The 22,323-nt window shown below is 28.4% G+C and overlaps 1 long non-coding RNA gene across 50 annotated transcripts in view; it reads right to left on the bottom strand.

Moving 5' to 3' along the window:
• The window catches only part of LOC127733046 (uncharacterized), a 38,886-nt gene extending 17,374 nt beyond the window's left edge, over positions 1–21,512 (bottom strand). For 3 of the 50 annotated variants that reach the window (XR_007996586.1, XR_007996573.1, XR_007996571.1), the window contains exons 1-11: positions 21,300–21,510; positions 20,389–20,595; positions 18,568–18,774; positions 17,658–17,864; positions 16,748–16,954; positions 4,783–4,988; positions 3,911–3,993; positions 1,928–2,096; positions 1,349–1,537; positions 779–959; positions 201–389 (exon numbers count right to left, since the gene is read on the bottom strand). This is a non-coding gene — a long non-coding RNA (uncharacterized LOC127733046). Of the gene's footprint in view, positions 1–200; positions 446–778; positions 1,016–1,348; positions 1,594–1,927; positions 2,097–3,910; positions 3,994–4,782; positions 4,989–6,731; positions 6,938–9,460; positions 9,669–10,371; positions 10,580–11,282; positions 11,490–12,192; positions 12,401–13,103; positions 13,315–14,014; positions 14,080–14,925; positions 15,143–15,836; positions 16,059–16,747; positions 16,960–17,657; positions 17,870–18,567; positions 18,780–19,477; positions 19,703–20,388; positions 20,601–21,299 lie in introns of those variants that run through there. The other 47 variants (XR_007996570.1, XR_007996569.1, XR_007996617.1 and 44 more) reach the window with 46 other exon arrangements.
• Between the last annotated feature and the right edge of the window lie 811 nt (positions 21,513–22,323).

Genomic DNA, 22,323 nt, shown 5'->3' with positions numbered 1-22,323 from the left:
AAGGAAAAATTCTCTCTGAATTTTACTTTTCGTGATTTGAAAGCTTTATTCATGTTCCTGGAAACCATATATTGAATTGATAAATTCTTTTTTTTTGTGTGTTGTAAATGTGGAAAATAAGAAAACAGATATTGCCTTCTGTACTTTTATCACATATTTTTAGAGAATATACAGAAATTGTATTGCCTAATTGTACTTACATTATTTCTTTAATGGCTACACATCAGACTTGGAAGATTATCAATGTAATAATCTTTCTTAGAGCTGCTGTCCTTGCTAATCTTTATTTTTTTCATGGCAGAGCCTCAGAGTTAGTTGATTTAAGATCTATGTTACCATTTTCCTTGGAACTACTTATTATATCCCTGCTGCTTTATTTTTTTTTCATTCTGCATGTAGATGGAAATCAGATAGTTATTGTATATATGTAAAACTCAGAAATAACCTAAAAAGGAATTAAAATAGACATAAATTATACATTTTACAAATCTTGTTGAAATTGCCAGCCTAAAATTTTCAATGAGTAATCTCCCAATGAATAAAACAGTCTTGCCGTTTGTTGTACTAGTCTCCCCTTGAAGGAAAAATTCTCTCTGAATTTTACTTTTCGTGATTTGAAAGCTTTATTCATGTTCCTGGAAACCATATATTGAATTGATAAATTCTTTTTTTTTGTGTGTTGTAAATGTGGAAAATAAGAAAACAGATATTGCCTTCTGTACTTTTATCACATATTTTTAGAGAATATACAGAAATTGTATTGCCTAATTGTACTTACATTATTTCTTTAATGGCTACACATCAGACTTGGAAGATTATCAATGTAATAATCTTTCTTAGAGCTGCTGTCCTTGCTTCTTTATTTTTTTCATGGCAGAGCCTCAGAGTTAGTTGATTTAAGATCTATGTTACCATTTTCCTTGGAACTACTATCCCTGCTGCTTTATTTTTTTTTCTTTCTGCATGTAGATGGAAATCAGATAGTTATTGTATATATGTAAAACTCAGAAATAACCTAAAAAGGAATTAAAATAGACATAAATTATACATTTTACAAATCTTGTTGAAATTGCCAGCCTAAAATTTTCAATGAGTAATCTCCCAATGAATGAAACAGTCTTGCCGTTTGTTGTACTAGTCTCCCCTTGAAGGAAAAATTCTCTCTGAATTTTACTTTTCGTGATTTGAAAGCTTTATTCATGTTCCTGGAAACCATATATTGAATTGATAAATTCTTTTTTTTTGTGTGTTGTAAATGTGGAAAATAAGAAAACAGATATTGCCTTCTGTACTTTTATCACATATTTTTAGAGAATATACAGAAATTGTATTGCCTAATTGTACTTACATTATTTCTTTAATGGCTACACATCAGACTTGGAAGATTATCAATGTAATAATCTTTCTTAGAGCTGCTGTCCTTGCTAATCTTTATTTTTTTCATGGCAGAGCCTCAGAGTTAGTTGATTTAAGATCTATGTTACCATTTTCCTTGGAACTACTTATTATATCCCTGCTGCTTTATTTTTTTTTCATTCTGCATGTAGATGGAAATCAGATAGTTATTGTATATATGTAAAACTCAGAAATAACCTAAAAAGGAATTAAAATAGACATAAATTATACATTTTACAAATCTTGTTGAAATTGCCAGCCTAAAATTTTCAATGAGTAATCTCTCAATGAATAAAACAGTCTTGCCATTTGTTGTACTAGTCTCCCCTTGAAGGAAAAAATTCTCTCTGAATTTTACTTTTCGTGATTTGAAAGCTTTATTCATGTTCCTGGAAACCATATATTGAATTGATAAATTCTTTTTTTTTGTGTGTTGTAAATGTGGAAAATAAGAAAACAGATATTACCTTCTGTACTTTTATCACATATTTTTAGAGAATATACAGAAATTGTATTGCCTAATTGTACTTACATTATTTCTTTAATGGCTACACATCAGACTTGGAAGATTATCAATGTAATAATCTTTCTTAGAGCTGCTGTCCTTGCTTCTTTATTTTTTTCATGGCAGAGCCTCAGAGTTAGTTGAAGATCTATATGTTACCATTTTCCTTGGAACTGCTTTGTTTTGTTTTTTCACTCTGCATGTAGATGGAAATCAGATAGTTATTGTATATATGTACCAATCAGAAACGTGTCTGATTCCCCCAAACGTGTCCATATGACGTCAATGAACTGCAAAATATGACTTGTTGCTAAAGTTTATCAAAACGTGTTCTGTTTATGTAGCTCCAACGTATCCAGTCTATATGGAACCAAAGGGTTCTTTTAAAAAGCCCAGAAACAACTTCTGCAGGAAGCCTGTCGTGCAATTACCCTCATACATTATAAAGATATTTAGGCATCACCAGAGTATATTAGTACAAAATAATTCACTAAGTAAACGATGATTTACACTGTTCAAAACTAGTTAATTGCGTTTTCTGTGTAATTGTTTGCTCTAAATATGCTTGAAATATTTGCCACTGACATTAAGCAATCAACAGTCAATAGTTAAATTAAGCTTGCAATAATGCTTGATATAAACAACCGGCATTGGACAAATTAATGCTAATAAATGACCACTGTATTAACAGTGAAGCACTGGGAAAACATGCAATATAAATTGTATTAGATTTCTTAATTATGAAGTACCTCCAACTGTAATTTAAAACAATGACAATTTTATTGATAAAAAATTAATAAACCACTGTAAGTAAAAATAGCTTATTTTGTCATCCTTTTTCTTACACTGTGTCTGTTTATTTGAAAGCAGAAGTCCCTGTGCACATTGTACCATATCTTGGATATTTGTCTATGCAGATTACTATATCTTTCCTCCAGATGTCCTTAGTTAGCTGCTTCGATTTATTTTTAGAATCCAACCCAAACACAACGTCTTCTATCATGTCCCCCATCATTGTATTGCCATAAACTTCACAGGAGACATATAAGCGCTAAAAGTTTTGAGACGTTCTGGTGCTTTAAACTGGACACGTTTTGGCGAATAACAATTATTAGACACGTTTGGGGGAGTGAAATCGGTCACGTATGCGCGATTTAAGATTCTAAGGACACGTTTTAGGGAATCAGACATGTTTGGGGGGATGGAAACGTTTGGGAGTGTTACATATATATCATGATTTCTTCAACTACTCTTAAATATGTTCACCAAAGTTAAACTGAATCTTGAACAGTTTGTACATTTACAATTTAACTTTTTTAAATATTACTTTTGCACATATGCAGTTTTAGTTGTTAATTCTACAGGTCTTTGAAGCATTTCATATTAGTGTTGATATATCAAAGGACAGATGGGCATCTCACATCATCCTTTGGGCTCTCCTTAATTCTCATCTGAGTTTTTGGACATTTAAGAAATTTTATTGTCTGGATTTATAAACCAAATTATTTTTATTCCCCCAAGTATTCTGTTGTCTGGTCACTATCTTCAGTTCCAACTTTTTTGGCTGCCATATCTAAAGCTATAGGGAGCCATGCTGTGTTCCTTTGAATTGAAAGGTGTGTCACGGTCTTTGAAGTTTGCTCCTTATGAATGGCTAATAAACTTTTAGGCCACAAACGGTCAAAATTTTTACACAGATGAGACGACTCAAAAAAAACCCAAAATAATCAACTTTTTCGACAAATTGCACAGACTGTAAGCTTACATGATTTTACTTCTTTCAGTCTTTCTTACATCACAGAGTACTAGAATATCCTACCACAGAGTAAGTTACCTATCGAAAAGTTCCATACTCTCTAATCAATTCGGTAACATGAAAATAGATTATAACAATACATTTTTATTTAAGAATGTATCATTAGAATATTAATTTGAAAGCTATAAATATTAAACCCAGTTGTGATTAAAAAACCAAGCAATTTTCCCAGGGGAAACTGATTTTATTATTACCTTACAAGGTTTAACCTAACTCATCTTCATCTTCTATGTACAATGGAACCATCTTCAAGCTGTACCACTGAAACTTTTCAGGCCTGCATTTGTAACAAAACCAAAAATTATAAAAGAGTGATGTGTTGGATAACTTCTGGCACAAATAATTAACCGTTAATTCAGAAACACTATTGCGAGGTTTTATTCATCTGAATAATGTGACAGGTTGAGTTTTGCAATAATAAGAAACTCCTATTCCGATATCTGTATAAAAACTTTCCTGAAATTCAATAAAATAATCTTACTTTTAGTCCATAATGTAAAAATCGCAATAATAAATGCACACAATAATTTCTGAATTTACAGTAGTTTGCTTTGGTAAGAGAAACACAAAAGTATGAATTTGTGATGTGAACAGATTGTAGGATATCTTTATATATATAACTTATGGTATATCTGTATTTGACTTCAGTATTGAAGACAGTTTTCATAATATAATCATTATATCGAAATTAATGTGCGTGTCAAATTATCAGAAATTGGTGGCTAACCAATTCAATCTGATGTATACATTTATGTAGACATCCAAATTGACAATCGGAAACTTTACTTTCATTCAGGTGAGACTATTAGAGAAAGAGTTTCCAAATTGTCAATGTTAAAAGACTATTTGCTGTTAAAATTAATTCAGAAATTAATGTGATGCATGTTTTAATTCAAATCCTAAATTGGAGTACAAGTATACTTTTTTCATTAGAGTATAAATTTGAAAAAGAAATTTTGGACTAATTTGTAATAAATTTTCAAGCAGTTTCTCCAGGGAAAAGTCTGATTTTATCACCTTACAACTATTAACAGTTTAAGTACAATTGTAACGACAAAATACATACATCATCATCTAGGCGTCTACAATTAAATCGTCTCAAGGTCTAGGACTGTATTTTTTCTTCTTCTCTCTTGGCTCCGGTCTATCTGTAAAACATATTCAAAATTATTGTAATATCTATCAGACAACTATTAATAAATGAAAAAAAAATATACTTACTTTCCTATGCATATGTTACCTGTCCTGACGTAAATATCCTGGGGCTGGTATCTGAAACAAAAACAAAATAAGTTCAAAAATATTGAACCAAATATAAAACTTAAAAAATTTGCTACTTTAATTTTTCTTTCTTTCAAAATACCTATAAAGAAAAACTGGCATTAATGGCAGCCATCATCATTGGTCAGTTGCTCTTTTTGACTGTATATCATTAACTTATTTTCATTTTAAATCTATATTTCAATCAGTAATGAAGACGGTTTATTGATATAATCATTATTTCCGAAATTAATGTGCACGTCAAATTATCAGAAGTTGGTGGCTAACCAAAACAATCTGATGTATACATTTTGAACAGAAATGATTAAAATTCAACTGAATTTCAAACAATCTAAATCAAGTCATATTTTCCAAATTACTTTTGAAAAAATTCGTAAGGGTTCAGCGGAACCCAGTGTCTCGCCTACTTTTGCTGTTAATCGCAGGCTCAACAAAAATGAGGAAAAAAATAAATAAAAATATTCCTCTCTATACTATCTTTTGATTGTAAGTAGCTTCTGTCCAAGTTTGGTAAAAATCCAGGATAGTTTATGAATCTAATAAATGTTTTAAAAACTTAAACTGCAGACTGTATGTAATGTTAACTGGAAGAAAAACAAAGTCCATTTATAAGTAAAATACAGAAAAAATCAAAAAAAATTTTAACAAAATTTCCTTCTAGATACTAGCTTTTAATCATAAACAAGCTTCTGTCCAAGTTTGGTACAAATCCAGGATAGTTTAAGAAAGTTGTTAAAATTTTAAAAACTTTAACCACTGATTGAATGTAATGTTAACTGGCAGGAAAACTAAGTCCATTGATAAGTAAAATACGGAAAAAATGGATTTTTTTTTTTACAAAATTTACTTCTGGATACTATCTTATGATCATAAACAAGCTTCTTTCCATGTTTGGTAGAAATCCAGGATAGTTTAAGAAAGTTATTAAAATTTCAAAAACTTTAACCACAGAGTGAATGTAATGTTTCTTGGCAGAAAAACTAAGTCCATTTATAAGTAAAATACGGCAAAAATGGATTTTTTTTTACAAAATTTACTTCTGGATACTATCTTATGATCATAAACAAGCTTCTTTCCAAGTTTGGTAGAAATCCAGGATAGTTTAAGAAAGTTATTAAAATTTCAAAAACTTTAACCACAGAGTGAATGTAATGTTTCTTGGCAGAAAAACTAAGTCCATTTATAAGTAAAATACGGAAAAAATGGAATTTTTTTTTTACAAAATTTACTTTTGAATATTATCTTATGATCATAAACAAGCTTCTGTCAAAGTTTGGTAGAAATCCAGGATAGTTTAAGAAAGTTATTAAAATTTCAAAAACTTTAACCACAGAGTGAATATTTGTGGAAGCCGACGGAATGTAGGATCGCTATGTCTCGCTTTTTCGACAAAAGTCGAAGGCTCGACAAAAATCAACTAAATATGTAGATATCCAAATTGACAATCGGAAACTTTACTTTCGTTCAGGTGAGACTATTAGAGAAAGGGTTTCCAAATTGTCAATGTTAAAAGACTATTTGCTGTTAAAATTAATTCAGAAATTAATGTGATGCATGTTTTAATTCAATTCCTAAATTGGAGTACAAGTATACTCTTTTCATTAGTGTATAAATTTGAAAAAGAAATTTTGGACTAATTTGTAATTATCAAGCAGTTTCTCCAGGGAAAAGTCTGATTTTATCACCTTACAACTATTAACAGTTTAAGTACAATTGTAACGACAAAATACATACATCATCATCTAGGCGTCTATATTAAATCGTCTCAAGGTCTAGGACTGTATTTTTTTCTTCTTCTCTCTTGGCTCCCGTCTATCTGTAAAACATATTCAAAATTATTGTAATATCTATCAGACAACTATTAATAAATGAAAAAAAAATATACTTACTTTCCGATGCATATGTTACCTGTCCTGACGTAAATATCCTGGGGCTGGTATCTGAAACAAAAACAAAATAAGTTCAAAAATATTGAACCAAATATAAAACTTAAAAAATTTGCTACTTTAATTTTTCCTTCTTTCAAAATACCTATAAAGAAAAACTGGCATTAATGGCAGCCATCATCATTGGTCAATTGCTCTTTTTGACTGTATATCATTAACTTATTTTCATTTTAAATCTATATTTCAATCAGTAATGAAGACGGTTTATTGATATAATCATTATTTCCGAAATTAATGTGCACGACAAATTATCAGAAGTTGGTGGCTAACCAAAACAATCTGATGTATACATTTTGAACAGAAATGATTAAAATTCAACTGAATTTCAAACAATCTAAATCAAGTCACATTTTCCAAATTACTTTTTAAAAAATCAACTAAATATGTAGATATCCAAATTGACAATCGGAAACTTTACTTTCGTTCAGGTGAGACTATTAGAGAAAGGGTTTCCAAATTGTCAATGTTAAAAGACTATTTGCTGTAAAAATTAATTCAGAAATTAATGTGATGCATGTTTTAATTCAAATCCTAAATTGGAGTACAAGTATACTTTTTCATTAGAGTATAAATTTGAAAAAGAAATTTTGGACTAATTTGTAATAAATTTTCAAGCAGTTTCTCCAGGGAAAAGTCTGATTTTATCACCTTACAACTATTAACAGTTTAAGTACAATTGTAACGACAAAATACATACATCATCATCTAGGCGTCTACAATTAAATCGTCTCAATGTCTAGGACTGTATTTTTTTCTTCTTCTCTCTTGGCTCCCGTCTATCTGTAAAACATATTCAAAATTATTGTAATATCTATCAGACAACTATTAATGAATGAAAAAAAATATACTTACTTTCCGATGCATATGTTACCTGTCCTGACGTAAATATCCTGGGGCTGGTATCTGAAACAAAAACAAAATAAGTTCAAAAGTATTGAACCAAATATAAAACTTAAAAAATTTGCTACTTTAATTTTTTTTTCTTTCAAAATACCTATAAAGAAAAACTGGCATTAATGGCAGCCATCATCATTGGTCAATTGCTCTTTTTGACTGTATATCATTAACTTATTTTCATTTTAAATCTATATTTCAATCAGTAATGAAGACGGTTTATTGATATAATCATTATTTCCGAAATTAATGTGCACGTCAAATTATCAGAAGTTGGTGGCTAACCAAAACAATCTGATGTATACATTTTGAACAGAAATGATTAAAATTCAACTGAATTTCAAACAATCTAAATCAAGTCATATTTTCCAAATTACTTTTTAAAAAATCAACTTAATATGTAGATATCCAAATTGACAATTGGAAACTTTACTTTCGTTCAGGTGAGACTATTAGAGAAAGGGTTTCCAAATTGTCAATGTTAAAAGACTATTTGCTGTAAAAATTAATTCAGAAATTAATGTGATGCATGTTTTAATTCAAATCCTAAATTGGAGTACAAGTATACTTTTTCATTAGAGTATAAATTTGAAAAAGAAATTTTGGACTAATTTGTAATAAATTTTCAAGCAGTTTCTCCAGGGAAAAGTCTGATTTTATCACCTTACAACTATTAACAGTTTAAGTACAATTGTAACGACAAAATACATACATCATCATCTAGGCGTCTACAATTAAATCGTCTCAATGTCTAGGACTGTATTTTTTTCTTCTTCTCTCTTGGCTCCCGTCTATCTGTAAAACATATTCAAAATTATTGTAATATCTATCAGACAACTATTAATAAATGAAAAAAAAAATATACTTACTTTCCGATGCATATGTTACCTGTCCTGACGTAAATATCCTGGGGCTGGTATCTGAAACAAAAACAAAATAAGTTCAAAAGTATTGAACCAAATATAAAACTTAAAAAATTTGCTACTTTAATTTTTTTTTCTTTCAAAATACCTATAAAGAAAAACTGGCATTAATGGCAGCCATCATCATTGGTCAATTGCTCTTTTTGACTGTATATCATTAACTTATTTTCATTTTAAATCTATATTTCAATCAGTAATGAAGACGGTTTATTGATATAATCATTATTTCCGAAATTAATGTGCACGTCAAATTATCAGAAGTTGGTGGCTAACCAAAACAATCTGATGTATACATTTTGAACAGAAATGATTAAAATTCAACTGAATTTCAAACAATCTAAATCAAGTCATATTTTCCAAATTACTTTTTAAAAAATCAACTTAATATGTAGATATCCAAATTGACAATTGGAAACTTTACTTTCGTTCAGGTGAGACTATTAGAGAAAGGGTTTCCAAATTGTCAATGTTAAAAGACTATTTGCTGTAAAAATTAATTCAGAAATTAATGTGATGCATGTTTTAATTCAAATCCTAAATTGGAGTACAAGTATACTTTTTCATTAGAGTATAAATTTGAAAAAGAAATTTTGGACTAATTTGTAATAAATTTTCAAGCAGTTTCTCCAGGGAAAAGTCTGATTTTATCACCTTACAACTATTAACAGTTTAAGTACAATTGTAACGACAAAATACATACATCATCATCTAGGCGTCTACAATTAAATCGTCTCAATGTCTAGGACTGTATTTTTTTCTTCTTCTCTCTTGGCTCCCGTCTATCTGTAAAACATATTCAAAATTATTGTAATATGTATCAGACAACTATTAATAAATGAAAAAAAAAATATACTTACTTTCCGATGCATATGTTACCTGTCCTGACGTAAATATCCTGGGGCTGGTATCTGAAACAAAAACAAAATAAGTTCAAAAGTATTGAACCAAATATAAAACTTAAAAAATTTGCTACTTTAATTTTTCTTTCTTTCAAAATATCTATAAAGAAAAACTGGCATTAATGGCAGCCATCATCATTGGTCAATTGCTCTTTTTGACTGTATATCATTAACTTATTTTCATTTTAAATCTATATTTCAATCAGTAATGAAGACGGTTTATTGATATAATCATTATTTCCGAAATTAATGTGCACGTCAAATTATCAGAAGTTGGTGGCTAACCAAAACAATCTGATGTATACATTTTGAACAGAAATGATTAAAATTCAACTGAATTTCAAACAATCTAAATCAAGTCATATTTTCCAAATTACTTTTTAAAAAATCAACTTAATATGTAGATATCCAAATTGACAATTGGAAACTTTACTTTCGTTCAGGTGAGACTATTAGAGAAAGGGTTTCCAAATTGTCAATGTTAAAAGACTATTTGCTGTAAAAATTAATTCAGAAATTAATGTGATGCATGTTTTAATTCAAATCCTAAATTGGAGTACAAGTATACTTTTTCATTAGAGTATAAATTTGAAAAAGAAATTTTGGACTAATTTGTAATAAATTTTCAAGCAGTTTCTCCAGGGAAAAGTCTGATTTTATCACCTTACAACTATTAACAGTTTAAGTACAATTGTAACGACAAAATACATACATCATCATCTAGGCGTCTACAATTAAATCGTCTCAATGTCTAGGACTGTATTTTTTTCTTCTTCTCTCTTGGCTCCCGTCTATCTGTAAAACATATTCAAAATTATTGTAATATCTATCAGACAACTATTAATAAATGAAAAAAAAAATATACTTACTTTCCGATGCATATGTTACCTGTCCTGACGTAAATATCCTGGGGCTGGTATCTGAAACAAAAACAAAATAAGTTCAAAAGTATTGAACCAAATATAAAACTTAAAAAATTTGCTACTTTAATTTTTTTTTCTTTCAAAATACCTATAAAGAAAAACTGGCATTAATGGCAGCCATCATCATTGGTCAATTGCTCTTTTTGACTGTATATCATTAACTTATTTTCATTTTAAATCTATATTTCAATCAGTAATGAAGACGGTTTATTGATATAATCATTATTTCCGAAATTAATGTGCACGTCAAATTATCAGAAGTTGGTGGCTAACCAAAACAATCTGATGTATACATTTTGAACAGAAATGATTAAAATTCAACTGAATTTCAAACAATCTAAATCAAGTCATATTTTCCAAATTACTTTTTAAAAAATCAACTAAATATGTAGATATCCAAATTGACAATCGGAAACTTTACTTTCGTTCAGGTGAGACTATTAGAGAAAGGGTTTCCAAATTGTCAATGTTAAAAGACTATTTGCTGTAAAAATTAATTCAGAAATTAATGTGATGCATGTTTTAATTCAAATCCTAAATTGGAGTACAAGTATACTTTTTCATTAGAGTATAAATTTGAAAAAGAAATTTTGGACTAATTTGTAATAAATTTTCAAGCAGTTTCTCCAGGGAAAAGTCTGATTTTATTACCTTACAACTATTAACAGTTTAAGTACAATTGTAACGACAAAATACATACATCATCATCTAGGCGTCTACAATTAAATCGTCTCAATGTCTAGGACTGTATTTTTTTCTTCTTCTCTCTTGGCTCCCGTCTATCTGTAAAACATATTCAAAATTATTGTAATATCTATCAGACAACTATTAATAAATGAAAAAAAAATATACTTACTTTCCGATGCATATGTTACCTGTCCTGACGTAAATATCCTGGGGCTGGTATCTGAAACAAAAACAAAATAAGTTCAAAAATATTGAACCAAATATAAAACTTAAAAAATTTGCTACTTTAATTTTTCTTTCTTTCAAAATACCTATAAAGAAAAACTGGCATTAATGGCAGCCATCATCATTGGTCAATTGCTCTTTTTGACTGTATATCATTAACTTATTTTCATTTTAAATCTATATTTCAATCAGTAATGAAGACGGTTTATTGATATAATCATTATTTCCGAAATTAATGTGCACGTCAAATTATCAGAAGTTGGTGGCTAACCAAAACAATCTGATGTATACATTTTGAACAGAAATGATTAAAATTCAACTGAATTTCAAACAATCTAAATCAAGTCACATTTTCCAAATTACTTTTTAACAAATCAACTAAATATGTAGATATCCAAATTGACAATCGGAAACTTTACTTTCGTTCAGGTGAGACTATTAGAGAAAGGGTTTCCAAATTGTCAATGTTAAAAGACTATTTGCTGTAAAAATTAATTCAGAAATTAATGTGATGCATGTTTTAATTCAAATCCTAAATTGGAGTACAAGTATACTTTTTCATTAGAGTATAAATTTGAAAAAGAAATTTTGGACTAATTTGTAATAAATTTTCAAGCAGTTTCTCCAGGGAAAAGTCTGATTTTATCACCTTACAACTATTAACAGTTTAAGTACAATTGTAACGACAAAATACATACATCATCATCTAGGCGTCTACAATTAAATCGTCTCAATGTCTAGGACTGTATTTTTTTCTTCTTCTCTCTTGGCTCCCGTCTATCTGTAAAACATATTCAAAATTATTGTAATATCTATCAGACAACTATTAATAAATGAAAAAAAAAATATACTTACTTTCCGATGCATATGTTACCTGTCCTGACGTAAATATCCTGGGGCTGGTATCTGAAACAAAAACAAAATAAGTTCAAAAATATTGAACCAAATATAAAACTTAAAAAATTTGCTACTTTAATTTTTTTTTCTTTCAAAATACCTATAAAGAAAAACTGGCATTAATGGCAGCCATCATCATTGGTCAATTGCTCTTTTTGACTGTATATCATTAACTTATTTTCATTTTAAATCTATATTTCAATCAGTAATGAAGACGGTTTATTGATATAATCATTATTTCCGAAATTAATGTGCACGTCAAATTATCAGAAGTTGGTGGCTAACCAAAACAATCTGATGTATACATTTTGAACAGAAATGATTAAAATTCAACTGAATTTCAAACAATCTAAATCAAGTCATATTTTCCAAATTACTTTTTAAAAAATCAACTAAATATGTAGATATCCAAATTGACAATCGGAAACTTTACTTTCGTTCAGGTGAGACTATTAGAGAAAGGGTTTCCAAATTGTCAATGTTAAAAGACTATTTGCTGTAAAAATTAATTCAGAAATTAATGTGATGCATGTTTTAATTCAAATCCTAAATTGGAGTACAAGTATACTTTTTCATTAGAGTATAAATTTGAAAAAGAAATTTTGGACTAATTTGTAATAAATTTTCAAGCAGTTTCTCCAGGGAAAAGTCTGATTTTATCACCTTACAACTATTAACAGTTTAAGTACAATTGTAACGACAAAATACATACATCATCATCTAGGCGTCTACAATTAAATCGTCTCAATGTCTAGGACTGTATTTTTTTCTTCTTCTCTCTTGGCTCCCGTCTATCTGTAAAACATATTCAAAATTATTGTAATATCTATCAGACAACTATTAATAAATGAAAAAAAAATATACTTACTTTCCGATGCATATGTTACCTGTCCTGACGAAAATATCCTGGGGCTGGTATCTGAAACAAAAACAAAATAAGTTCAAAAATATTGAACCAAATATAAAACTTAAAAAATTTGCTACTTTAATTTTTTTTTCTTTCAAAATACCTATAAAGAAAAACTGGCATTAATGGCAGCCATCATCATTGGTCAATTGCTCTTTTTGACTGTATATCATTAACTTATTTTCATTTTAAATCTATATTTCAATCAGTAATGAAGACGGTTTATTGATATAATCATTATTTCCGAAATTAATGTGCACGTCAAATTATCAGAAGTTGGTGGCTAACCAAAACAATCTGATGTATACATTTTGAACAGAAATGATTAAAATTCAACTGAATTTCAAAAAATCTAAATCAAGTCATATTTTCCAAATTACTTTTTAAAAAATCAACTAAATATGTAGATATCCAAATTGACAATCGGAAACTTTACTTTCGTTCAGGTGAGACTATTAGAGAAAGGGTTTCCAAATTGTCAATGTTAAAAGACTATTTGCTGTTAAAATTAATTCAGAAATTAATGTGATGCATGTTTTAATTCAAATCCTAAATTGGAGTACAAGTATACTTTTTTCATTAGAGTATAAATTTGAAAAAGAAATTTTGGACTAATTTGTAATAAATTTTGAAGCAGTTTCTCCAGGGAAAAGTCTGATTTTATTACCTTACAACTATTAACAGTTTAAGTACAATTGTAATGACAAAATACATACATCATCATCTAGGTGTCTACAATTAAATCGTCTCAATGTCTAGGACTGTATTTTTTTCTTCTTCTTTCTTGGCACCCGTTTATCTGTAAAACATATTCAAAATTATTGTAATATCTATCAGACAACTATTAATAAATGAAAAAAAAATATACTTACTTTCCGATGCATATGTTACCTGTCCTGACGAAAATATCCTGGGGCTGGTATCTGAAACAAAAACAAAATAAGTTCAAAAATATTGAACCAAATATAAAACTTAAAAAATTTGCTACTTTAATTTTTTTTTCTTTCAAAATACCTATAAAGAAAAACTGGCATTAATGGCAGCCATCATCATTGGTCAATTGCTCTTTTTGACTGTATATCATTAACTTATTTTCATTTTAAATCTATATTTCAATCAGTAATGAAGACGGTTTATTGATATAATCATTATTTCCGAAATTAATGTGCACGTCAAATTATCAGAAGTTGGTGGCTAACCAAAACAATCTGATGTATACATTTTGAACAGAAATGATTAAAATTCAACTGAATTTCAAACAATCTAAATCAAGTCATATTTTCCAAATTACTTTTTAAAAAATCAACTAAATATGTAGATATCCAAATTGACAATCGGAAACTTTACTTTCGTTCAGGTGAGACTATTAGAGAAAGGGTTTCCAAATTGTCAATGTTAAAAGACTATTTGCTGTTAAAATTAATTCAGAAATTAATGTGATGCATGTTTTAATTCAAATCCTAAATTGGAGTACAAGTATACTTTTTTCATTAGAGTATAAATTTGAAAAAGAAATTTTGGACTAATTTGTAATAAATTTTCAAGCAGTTTCTCCAGGGAAAAGTCTGATTTTATCACCTTACAACTATTAACAGTTTAAGTACAATTGTAACGACAAAATACATACATCATCATCTAGGTGTCTACAATTAAATCGTCTCAATGTCTAGGACTGTATTTTTTTCTTCTTCTTTCTTGGCTCCCGTCTATCTGTAAAACATATTCAAAATTATTGTAATATCTATCAGACAACTATTAATAAATGAAAAAAAAATATACTTACTTTCCGATGCATATGTTACCTGTCCTGACGTAAATATCCTGGGGCTGGTATCTGAAACAAAAACAAAATAAGTTCAAAAATATTGAACCAAATATAAAACTTAAAAAATTTGCTACTTTAATTTTTCTTTCTTTCAAAATACCTATAAAGAAAAACTGGCATTAATGGCAGCCATCATCATTGGTCAATTGCTCTTTTTGACTGTATATCATTAACTTATTTTCATTTTAAATCTATATTTCAATCAGTAATGAAGACGGTTTATTGATATAATCATTATTTCCGAAATTAATGTGCACGTCAAATTATCAGAAGTTGGTGGCTAACCAAAACAATCTGATGTATACATTTTGAACAGAAATGATTAAAATTCAACTGAATTTCAAACAATCTAAATCAAGTCATATTTTCCAAATTACTTTTTAAAAAAACAACTAAATATGTAGATATCCAAATTGACAATTGGAAACTTTACTTTCGTTCAGGTGAGACTATTAGAGAAAGGGTTTCCAAATTGTCAATGTTAAAAGACTATTTGCTGTTAAAATTAATTCAGAAATTAATGTGATGCATGTTTTAATTCAAATCCTAAATTGGAGTACAAGTATACTTTTTTCATTAGAGTATAAATTTGAAAAAGAAATTTTGGACTAATTTGTAATAAATTTTCAAGCAGTTTCTCCAGGGAAAAGTCTGATTTTATCACCTTACAACTATTAACAGTTTAAGTACAATTGTAACGACAAAATACATACATCATCATCTAGGCGTCTACAATTAAATCGTCTCAATGTCTAGGACTGTATTTTTTTCTTCTTCTCTCTTGGCTCCCGTCTATCTGTAAAACATATTCAAAATTATTGTAATATCTATCAGACAACTATTAATAAATGAAAAAAAAATATACTTACTTTCCGATGCATATGTTACCTGTCCTGACGTAAATATCCTGGGGCTGGTATCTGAAACAAAAACAAAATAAGTTCAAAAATATTGAACCAAATATAAAACTTAAAAAATTTGCTACTTTAATTTTTCTTTCTTTCAAAATACCTATAAAGAAAAACTGGCATTAATGGCAGCCATCTTCATTGGTCAGTTGCTCTTTTTGACTGTATATCATTAACTTATTTTCATTTTAAATCTATATTTCAATCAGTAATGAAGACGGTTTATTGATATAATCATTATTTCCGAAATTAATGTGCACGTCGAATTATCAGAAGTTGGTGGCTAACCAAAACAATCTGATGTATACATTTTGAACAGAAATGATTAAAATTCAACTGAATTTCAAACAATCTAAATCAAGTCATATTTTCCAAATTACTTTTTAAAAAATCAACTAAATATGTAGATATCCAAATTGACAATCGGAAACTTTACTTTCGTTCAGGTGAGACTATTAGAGAAAGGGTTTCCAAATTGTCAATGTTAAAAGACTATTTGCTGTTAAAATTAATTCAGAAATTTATGTGATGCATGTTTTAATTCAAATCCTAAATTGGAGTACAAGTATACTTTTTTCATTAGAGTATAAATTTGAAAAAGAAATTTTGGACTAATTTGTAATAAATTTGCAAGCAGTTTCTCCAGGGAAAAGTCTGATTTTATCACCTTACAAGTATTAACAGTTTAAGTACAATTGTAACGACAAAATACATACATCATCATCTAGGCGTCTACAATTAAATCGTCTCAATGTCTAGGACTGTATTTTTTTCTTCTTCTCTCTTGGCTCCCGTCTATCTGTAAAACATATTCAAAATTATTGTAATATCTATCAGACAACTATTAATGAATGAAAAAAAAATATACTTACTTTCCGATGCATATGTTACCTGTCCTGACGTAAATATCCTGGGGCTGGTATCTGAAACAAAAACAAAATAAGTTCAAAAATATTGAACCAAATATAAAACTTAAAAAATTTGCTACTTTAATTTTTTTTCTTTCAAAATACCTATAAAGAAAAACTGGCATTAATGGCAGCCATCATCATTGGTCAGTTGCTCTTTTTGACTGTATATCATTAACTTATTTTCATTTTAAATCTATATTTCAATCAGTAATGAAGACGGTTTATTGATATAATCATTATTTCCGAAATTAATGTGCACGTCAAATTATCAGAAGTTGGTGGCTAACCAAAACAATCTGATGTATACATTTTGAACAGAAATGATTAAAATTCAACTGAATTTCAAACAATCTAAATCAAGTCATATTTTCCAAATTACTTTTTAAAAAATCAACTAAATATGTAGATATCCAAATTGACAATCGGAAACTTTACTTTCGTTCAGGTGAGACTATTAGAGAAAGGGTTTCCAAATTGTCAATGTTAAAAGACTATTTGCTGTTAAAATTAATTCAGAAATTTATGTGATGCATGTTTTAATTCAAATCCTAAATTGGAGTACAAGTATACTTTTTTCATTAGAGTATAAATTTGAAAAAGAAATTTTGGACTAATTTGTAATAAATTTGCAAGCAGTTTCTCCAGGGAAAAGTCTGATTTTATCACCTTACAAGTATTAACAGTTTAAGTACAATTGTAACGACAAAATACATACATCATCATCTAGGCGTCTACAATTAAATCGTCTCAATGTCTAGGACTGTATTTTTTTCTTCTTCTCTCTTGGCTCCCGTCTATCTGTAAAACATATTCAAAATTATTGTAATATCTATCAGACAACTATTAATGAATGAAAAAAAAATATACTTACTTTCCGATGCATATGTTACCTGTCCTGACGTAAATATCCTGGGGCTGGTATCTGAAACAAAAACAAAATAAGTTCAAAAATATTGAACCAAATATAAAACTTAAAAAATTTGCTACTTTAATTTTTTTTCTTTCAAAATACCTATAAAGAAAAACTGGCATTAATGGCAGCCATCATCATTGGTCAGTTGCTCTTTTTGACTGTATATCATTAACTTATTTTCATTTTAAATCTATATTTCAATCAGTAATGAAGACGGTTTATTGATATAATCATTATTTCCGAAATTAATGTGCACGTCAAATTATCAGAAGTTGGTGGCTAACCAAAACAATCTGATGTATACATTTTGAACAGAAATGATTAAAATTCAACTGAATTTCAAACAATCTAAATCAAGTCATATTTTCCAAATTACTTTTTAAAAAATCAACTAAATATGTAGATATCCAAATTGACAATCGGAAACTTTACTTTCGTTCAGGTGAGACTATTAGAGAAAGGGTTTCCAAATTGTCAATGTTAAAAGACTATTTGCTGTTAAAATTAATTCAGAAATTAATGTGATGCATGTTTTAATTCAAATCCTAAATTGGAGTACAAGTATACTTTTTTCATTAGAGTATAAATTTGAAAAAGAAATTTTGGACTAATTTGTAATAAATTTTCAAGCAGTTTCTCCAGGGAAAAGTCTGATTTTATCACCTTACAAGTATTAACAGTTTAAGTACAATTGTAACGACAAAATACATACATCATCATCTAGGCGTCTACAATTAAATCGTCTCAATGTCTAGGACTGTATTTTTTTCTTCTTCTCTCTTGGCTCCCGTCTATCTGTAAAACATATTCAAAATTATTGTAATATCTATCAGACAACTATTAATGAATGAAAAAAAAATATACTTACTTTCCGATGCATATGTTACCTGTCCTGACGTAAATATCCTGGGGCTGGTATCTGAAACAAAAACAAAATAAGTTCAAAAATATTGAACCAAATATAAAACTTAAAAAATTTGCTACTTTAATTTTTTTTCTTTCAAAATACCTATAAAGAAAAACTGGCATTAATGGCAGCCATCATCATTGGTCAGTTGCTCTTTTTGACTGTATATCATTAACTTATTTTCATTTTAAATCTATATTTCAATCAGTAATGAAGACGGTTTATTGATATAATCATTATTTCCGAAATTAATGTGCACGTCAAATTATCAGAAGTTGGTGGCTAACCAAAACAATCTGATGTATACATTTTGAACAGAAATGATTAAAATTCAACTGAATTTCAAACAATCTAAATCAAGTCATATTTTCCAAATTACTTTTTAAAAAAACAACTAAATATGTAGATATCCAAATTGACAATTGGAAACTTTACTTTCGTTCAGGTGAGACTATTAGAGAAAGGGTTTCCAAATTGTCAATGTTAAAAGACTATTTGCTGTTAAAATTAATTCAGAAATTAATGTGATGCATGTTTTAATTCAAATCCTAAATTGGAGTACAAGTATACTTTTTTCATTAGAGTATAAATTTGAAAAAGAAATTTTGGACTAATTTGTAATAAATTTTCAAGCAGTTTCTCCAGGGAAAAGTCTGATTTTATCACCTTACAACTATTAACAGTTTAAGTACAATTGTAACGACAAAATACATACATCATCATCTAGGCGTCTACAATTAAATCGTCTCAATGTCTAGGACTGTATTTTTTTCTTCTTCTCTCTTGGCTCCCGTCTATCTGTAAAACATATTCAAAATTATTGTAATATCTATCAGACAACTATTAATAAATGAAAAAAAAATATACTTACTTTCCGATGCATATGTTACCTGTCCTGACGTAAATATCCTGGGGCTGGTATCTGAAACAAAAACAAAATAAGTTCAAAAATATTGAACCAAATATAAAACTTAAAAAATTTGCTACTTTAATTTTTCTTTCTTTCAAAATACCTATAAAGAAAAACTGGCATTAATGGCAGCCATCTTCATTGGTCAGTTGCTCTTTTTGACTGTATATCATTAACTTATTTTCATTTTAAATCTATATTTCAATCAGTAATGAAGACGGTTTATTGATATAATCATTATTTCCGAAATTAATGTGCACGTCGAATTATCAGAAGTTGGTGGCTAACCAAAACAATCTGATGTATACATTTTGAACAGAAATGATTAAAATTCAACTGAATTTCAAACAATCTAAATCAAGTCATATTTTCCAAATTACTTTTTAAAAAATCAACTAAATATGTAGATATCCAAATTGACAATCGGAAACTTTACTTTCGTTCAGGTGAGACTATTAGAGAAAGGGTTTCCAAATTGTCAATGTTAAAAGACTATTTGCTGTTAAAATTAATTCAGAAATTTATGTGATGCATGTTTTAATTCAAATCCTAAATTGGAGTACAAGTATACTTTTTTCATTAGAGTATAAATTTGAAAAAGAAATTTTGGACTAATTTGTAATAAATTTGCAAGCAGTTTCTCCAGGGAAAAGTCTGATTTTATCACCTTACAAGTATTAACAGTTTAAGTACAATTGTAACGACAAAATACATACATCATCATCTAGGCGTCTACAATTAAATCGTCTCAATGTCTAGGACTGTATTTTTTTCTTCTTCTCTCTTGGCTCCCGTCTATCTGTAAAACATATTCAAAATTATTGTAATATCTATCAGACAACTATTAATGAATGAAAAAAAAATATACTTACTTTCCGATGCATATGTTACCTGTCCTGACGTAAATATCCTGGGGCTGGTATCTGAAACAAAAACAAAATAAGTTCAAAAATATTGAACCAAATATAAAACTTAAAAAATTTGCTACTTTAATTTTTTTTCTTTCAAAATACCTATAAAGAAAAACTGGCATTAATGGCAGCCATCATCATTGGTCAGTTGCTCTTTTTGACTGTATATCATTAACTTATTTTCATTTTAAATCTATATTTCAATCAGTAATGAAGACGGTTTATTGATATAATCATTATTTCCGAAAATTAATGTGCACGTCAAATTATCAGAAGTTGGTGGCTAACCAAAACAATCTGATGTATACATTTTGAACAGAAATGATTAAAATTCAACTGAATTTCAAACAATCTAAATCAAGTCATATTTTCCAAATTACTTTTTAAAAAATCAACTAAATATGTAGATATCCAAATTGACAATCGGAAACTTTACTTTCGTTCAGGTGAGACTATTAGAGAAAGGGTTTCCAAATTGTCAATGTTAAAAGACTATTTGCTGTTAAAATTAATTCAGAAATTAATGTGATGCATGTTTTAATTCAAATCCTAAATTGGAGTACAAGTATACTTTTTTCATTAGAGTATAAATTTGAAAAAGAAATTTTGGACTAATTTGTAATAAATTTTCAAGCAGTTTCTCCAGGGAAAAGTCTGATTTTATCACCTTACAAGTATTAACAGTTTAAGTACAATTGTAATGACAAAATACATACATCATCATCTAGGCGTCTACAATTAAATCGTCTCAATGTCTAGGACTGTATTTTTTTCTTCTTCTCTCTTGGCTCCCGTCTATCTGTAAAACATATTCAAAATTATTGTAATATCTATCAGACAACTATTAATGAATGAAAAAAAAAATATACTTACTTTCCGATGCATATGTTACCTGTCCTGACGTAAATATCCTGGGGCTGGTATCTGAAACAAAAACAAAATAAGTTCAAAAATATTGAACCAAATATAAAACTTAAAAAATTTGCTACTTTAATTTTTTTTCTTTCAAAATACCTATAAAGAAAAACTGGCATTAATGGCAGCCATCATCATTGGTCAGTTGCTCTTTTTGACTGTATATCATTAACTTATTTTCATTTTAAATCTATATTTCAATCAGTAATGAAGACGGTTTATTGATATAATCATTATTTCTGAAATTAATGTGCACGTCAAATTATCAGAAGTTGGTGGCTAACCAAAACAATCTGATGTATATATTTAGAACAGAAATGAATAACATTCAACTGAATTTCAAACAATCTAAATCAAGTCATATTTTCCAAATTACTTTTTAAAAAATCAACTAAATATGTAGATATCCAAATTGACAATCGGAAACTTTACTTTCGTTCAGGTGAGACTATTAGAGACAGGGTTTCTAAATTGTCAATGTTAAAAGACTATTTGCTGTTAAAATTAATTCAGAAATTAATGTGATGCATGTTTTAATTCAAATCCTAAATTGGAGTACAAGTATACTTTTTTCATTAGAGTATAAATTTGAAAAAGAAATTTTGGACTAATTTGTAATAAATTTTCAAGCAGTTTCTCCAGGGAAAAGTCTGATTTTATCACCTTACAACTATTAACAGTTTAAGTACAATTGTAACGACAAAATACATACATCATCATCTAGGCGTCTACAATTAAATCGTTTCAAGGTCTAGGACTGTATTTTTTCTTCTTCTCTCTTGGCTCCCGTCTATCTGTAAAACATATTCAAAATTATTGTAATAT

This window comes from Mytilus californianus, unplaced genomic scaffold (genome assembly GCF_021869535.1).
Source record: "Mytilus californianus isolate M0D057914Y unplaced genomic scaffold, xbMytCali1.0.p SCAF_3, whole genome shotgun sequence".
NCBI lineage: Eukaryota > Metazoa > Mollusca > Bivalvia > Mytilida > Mytilidae > Mytilus > Mytilus californianus.
Note: the sequence above shows the minus strand (reverse complement) of the source record. Positions and strands in the feature narration are given on the sequence as shown.